We start from the raw sequence: 6271 nt of genomic DNA, 5'->3' as shown, positions 1-6271 counted from the left end.
CCCTCTCCCACCTCCCTCTTCCCCATATCCTCCCTCCAGGTCATCCTCGTGCACCAGCCCCAAGCATCCTGTATCATGCGTCGAACCTGGACTGGTGATTCATTTCACGTATGATAATATACATGCTACAATGCCATTCTCCCCAACCATCCCACCTTCACCCTCTCCCACAGAGTCCCAAAGACTGTTCTATATACCTAGGTCTCTTTTGCAGTCTCGTATACCGGGTTAAGGTTACCATCTTTCTAAATTCCATATATATGCGTTAGTATACTGTATTGATGTTTTTCTTTCTGGCTTACTTCACTCTGTATAATAGGCTCCAATTTCATCCACCTCATTAGAACTGATTCAAATGCATTCTTTTTGATGGCTGAAAAATACTCCATTGTGTATATGTACCAAAGCTTTCTTATCCATTCATCTGCAGATGGACATCTAGGTTGCTTCCATGTCCTGGCTATTATAAACAGTGCTGCAATGAACATTGGAGTACATGTGTCTCTTTCAATTCTGGTTTCCTCGGTGTGTATGCCCAGGAGTGTGATTGCTGGATCATATGGCAGTTCTATTTCCAGTTTTTTGAGGAATCTCCACACTGTTCTCCATAGTGGCTGTACTAGTTTGCATTCCCACCAACAGTGTAAGAGGGTTCCCTTCTCTCCACACCCTCTCCAGCATTTATTGCATGTAGACTTTTGGATAGCAGCCATTCTGACTGGTGTGAAATAGTATCTCATTGTGGTTTTGATTTGCATTTCTCTGATGATGAGGGATGTTGAGCATTTTTTCATGTGTTTGTTAGCCATCTTTATGTCTTCTTTGGAGAAATGTCTGTTTAGTTCTTTGGCCCATTTTTTGATTGGGTCACTTATTTTTCTAGAATTGAGCTGCAGGAGCTGCTTGTATATTTTGGAGATTAATCCTTTATCAGTTGCTTCATTTGCTATTATTTTCTCCCATTCTGAAGGCTGTCTTTTCACCTTGCTTAGAGTTTCCTTTGCTGTGCAGAAGCTTTTGATTTTAATTAGGTCCCATTTGTTTATTTTTGCTTTTATTTCCCATATTCTGGGAGGTGGGTCATGGAGGATCCTGCTGTGATTTATGTCGGAGAGTGTTTTGCCTACGTTCTCCTCTAGGAGTTTTATAGAATCTGGTCTTACATTTAGCTCTCTAATCCATTTTGAGTTTATTTTGGTGTATGGTGTTAGGAAGTGTTCTAGTTTCATTCTTTTACAAATGGCTGACCAGTTTTCCCAGCAACACTTGTTAAAGAGACTGTCTTTTCTCCATTTTATATTCTTGCCTCCTTTGTCAAAGATAAGGTGTCCATAGGTGCATGGATTTATCTCTGGACTTTCTATTTTGTTCCATTGATCTATATTTCTATCTTTATGCCAGTACCATACTGTCTTGATGACTGTGGCTTTGTAGTAGAGCCTGAAGTCCGGCAGGTTAATTCCTCCAGTTCCATTCTTCTTCTTCAAGATTGCTTTGGCTATTTGAGGTTTTTTGTATTTCCATGCAAATTGTGAGATTATTTGTTCTAGTTCTGTGAAAAATATCGTTGGTAGCTTGATAGGGATTGCATTGAATGTATAAATTACTTTGGATAGTATACTCATTTTCACAATATTTATTCTTCCAATCCACGAACACGGTATATTTCTCCATCTATTAGTGTCCTCTTTGATTACTTTCACTAGTGTTTTATAGTTTTCTATGTACAAGTCTTTTATTTCCTTAGGTAGATATATTCTTAAGTATTTAATTCTTTTTGTTGCAACAGTGAATGGAATAGTTTCCTTAATTTCTCTTTCTGTTTTCTCATTATTAGTGTATAGGAATGCAAGGGATTTCTGTGTGTTGATTTTATATCCTGCAACTTTACTGTATTCATTGATTAGCTCTAGTAGTTTTCTGGTAGAGTCTTTAGGGTTTTCTGCGTAGAGGATCATGTCATCAGTGAATAGTGAAAGTTTTACTTCTTATAAATGCAGAAAAAGCCTTTGACAAAATACAACATCCATTTATGATAAAAACCCTCCAGAAAGTGGGAATAGAAGGGACATACCTCAACATAATAAAAGCTATATATGACAAACCCACAGCAAACATTATCTTCAATGGTGAAAAACTGAAAGCATTTCCCCTAAAGTCAGGAACAAGACAAGGGTGCCCACTCTCACCACTACTATTCAACACAGTTCTGGAAGTTCTGGCTACAGCAATCAGAGCAGAAAAAGACATAAAAGGAATACAAATTGGAAAAGAAGAATGTCATTTTATAAAATGTTATTTATTTGTTTATTTTAGTTTTGGCTGCCTAGTCTTCCAATGCTGCCCATCGGATTTCTCTAGCTATGGAGAGCCGGGCTAGTCTCTAGTTGTCGTGTCCAGGCGTCTCATTGTGGTGCCTTCTCTTGTTGCAGAGCATGGGTTCTGCAGCTGCTCAGTTTCACTGTTTCTAGCACATGGACTTCGTTGCTCCAGGACATGTGAAATCAGGGATCAAACCCTCATGCCCTGCATTGGCAGGCAGACTTTTAACCACTGGACCACCAGGGAAGTCCTAAGTGGGTATTCTTAAAAATTAGATTTGAATTTTGATTCTTAAGAAGGAACATATTTTTTGGAAACATTTTCTGCTGAAAATGACTTGCCAGTAATATTGCCACCCTGACCAAAAGTAAGATCAAGTCACTGAAATTTGTTCACCTCACAGTGTTGGGCCCATCATAATCGGTCATTATTCAAGAAACACATCATTGCTTATTCAATAAATAATTCATTTTACTTATAAGCACTCCATTCAATAAACATCATAATTGTTTCAAATTGAACACACAGAAGGTGGAATAAAGGTGTCATGCTACAGAAGTCCCGGGGGACAGTATCAGGAAGGAAAATAATGACATTTTCTGGAATTATTTGTACAATTTTGATTAAGTTGCTTTATCAGTAGTGAAGAGGAAAGGCTGATTCCAGAGGGCCAAAGAGGACTTCCCTGGTAGCTCACATGGTAAAGCGTCTGCCTACAACGCGGAAGACCCAGGTTCAATCCCTGGGTTAGGAAGATCTCCTGGAGAAGGAAATGGAAACCCACTCCAGTATTCTTGCCTGGAAAATCCCATGGATGGAGGAGCCTGTTAGGCTACAGTCCATGGACTCGCAAAGAGTTGGACACGACTGAGCAACTTCACTTTCACTAAAGAGTGATAAATAGAAGGACAGAGAGTGCATAGAGGTGGCAGCTATGCCTTCTGTCAACAGGCTCTGGATTTAGCTCTGTCAGGAGCCTGATAAGTTCTCCCCAATGCTGGTAGTGCTTACTAAGACTTTCTTCTGTGATTTCAAAGTTCAAGCCACCAATAAATTTGTTCAGGTTCTCAAGTTTTCTCCATCATAGATTTGGTTACTTCAGCCCAATTCCCCATAGCTGAGGGAGATGAGAGAGATTTCAGGGATGGATGCAGACTGGACCTGTCCTGGCTCTGTGGTGAGAGCCTGTGCTGCTCCAGAAAATACTTCTAGGAGCACCTCCAGGGGGACCCAGCATTGCTGCTATGGCCTCTGAGCTCTGGCCACCCTTGAATCAATTCTGGGCACCTTTCTGTCTTCCTGCAAAACATCATTTGAACAGAGTGTGACAAGAGTAAAAAATAAAAATTTTTTACTTATATATATAATTTATATCATTAATATGTATAGTTTATATATATATTTATATAATATATTATGTAAATTTATAAAATATTATATATAATTATATTATATTATTACATTATATATAATTATATTATATATAATATATAAAATATTATATTGTATTATAATAATTTATAATTAATTATAAATTATCAATATAAGTCATTAATAATATGAATTGTTAATATTTAAATTATATGAATTATTGTTGCTTATTAAATTATATAAATTATTAATATTAATATAAATTATTAATTATAATATAAATAAATATATGCTCTGAAACATATATGGATTCACTATTTAATTGTAAAAGACATAAAAATTAGTTAATAATAATCATTCTCAAATGCTTCCCAAAAAGCAAAAAAGAGGGCAGAATTTCTAACTTATTCTGTGAGGTCAGTATTAGTCTTATACCAAAGCCAGACAAAGACAATACAAAATAGAAACAACAGATGAATATCCATCCTCATTAATACTAATAGAAATATCTTCAACAAAATACTAGCACATAGAATTTAGCATCATATTAAATGGATTTTGAATAATAACCAAATTGGATTTTTTTTGTTAAAAGCTAATAATGGTCCTTTAGATGAAAACCAACCAGTGTAACACAGCACATTTGAAAAAGGATGGAAAAAGAAATACACAATCATTACAATTGTTGCAGGAAAAGCATTTAAAAACTTCAACACTATTTCATGACAAAAGCACTCAAAGAGTAAGAATACAAGGAAACTTAAATAGAGGTCATGAAAAACCCATAGGTGACATCCTTCTTAATAAAATCTGAAAACATTTTCTGTAAGATCAGGACCTCAAGAGAAAGATGACTGCTTTTGTCACTTCTAGTCACCATAGGAAAGGAATTCCTGGCCAGAAGAACTAGGCAAGAAAAATAAAAAATACCAAGGCATCCATGAAAGGAAGATGTAAAATTATTTGTTAGAACATGACCTGAACTTGTACATAGAATCCCTAAAGATTACACATTCACATTAACCATTCACAAAAGACACACACAAACACACACATATGCACTTTCAGAAACAATTATAAGTGAATTCAGCAAAGTTGCAAGATATAAGTTAACATAAAAACCATTTGTGTTTCTATAGCATAAGACTAACAACACAAAAAGGAATAAAATTCTTTGGAAAAAACATAACCAATGAGGTAAAAGACCTGTACTTTGAAAACTACACTTACTGAACAATATTAAAGGAGACATAAAAATGGAAAGACAATCCATGTCATGATAAGATTGATATTGCTCAATGACAATACTAACCAAAGTAACATACAGATTCTATTCAATCCTGAGAAATCCTGGCAACATTTTTACACAAATAGGAAAATCTGTCTTAAAATTCATTTGAAATCCCAAGGGACTTGGCTAAAACAATCTTGAAAAAGCAGACCAAAGTTGGAGATATCAAATCTCCTGATCCCCAACTGACTACAAATCTGCTACAAATTAATTAAAACAATGTGTTACGGTATATAGAACTTTGAAGTAGAATCCAGATCCTAGGGTGAAAACCCTCCAATACGTGGTCAACTGATTTTTAACAAAAGTGCCTTTCCTTTCACTGAGGAGAGGACAATTTTTTCAGCAAATTATATTAAGCAAAGTGGCAAACCAGATGAAGGGCAAGTGTTTTTCATGGTTCTTGAGGGTAGGGCAGAGACTCTATAATGGGTCCAAGCCCCAGTGTCATCAGCATCTAAAGACAGGGTTAATTTGGACAAATCTGAGCAGTAGAAGACAGCATTTGGTTCTTTCTGAGATAGACACTAATCTTGGAAACTGATTTCCCTTACTTTCAAGCAATGCTATCAAAACTAGCATGCCTAGACCCACAGATATCTTACCCATCATCATGGTGTCCCATATACACTGCTTCTGAAGAAGGACTGCATTGCACAGGAAATGAAGTGTGGCAGTGAGCAGCTGCTCCTGGAATTCACTGATCCTTCCCTTTTCCCAGTCATCCCGAAGCATCTTACCTGATACTACAGTGCAGTGGGCTTTTGAAGACTGAGAGTCAATGTCCCTGGGTGACAATATATTGCAAAGCAAGGGAGATGCTCTTTGGGAGGCTATATAAGCTCTAATGGAGAAAGAAATGGCAACCCACTCCAGTGTTCCTGCCTGGAGAATCCCAGGGACGGAGGAGCCTGGTGGGCTGCCGTCTATGGGGTTGCACAGAGTCGGACACGACTGAAGCGACTTAGCAGCAGCAGTAGCAGCATAAGCTCTAAATCATCATCAATTATAGGGAATTGATATTTTCATATCTAGGATCACAAAGTCCATGGAATAAAGGTTGAAATGGGAGTGACTCCACTGTGATCCCTGCTACCACCAAGGATCTGCTAACAGAACTTTGACTGCATGTCAATGGAACTTTGTGCTCTGCTGGTCTGGAGGTCTTAGTCCCTAAGGGATCTGGGTTTTGACAAGACCTAGTGATTTTAACAAACTGATTTTAAGACTAAGACTAAACCTTTGGTCCAATCATGCCTATAAATCAATGAGTAAAGAAGGAAATTT

This window comes from Moschus berezovskii, chromosome 8 (genome assembly GCF_049115385.1).
Source record: "Moschus berezovskii isolate FMDL1 chromosome 8, NW_MosBer_1.0, whole genome shotgun sequence".
NCBI classification, from domain to species: Eukaryota; Metazoa; Chordata; class Mammalia; order Artiodactyla; family Moschidae; genus Moschus; species Moschus berezovskii.
The sequence above is the reverse complement of the archived record's forward strand: the minus strand, read 5'-3'. Positions refer to the sequence as shown.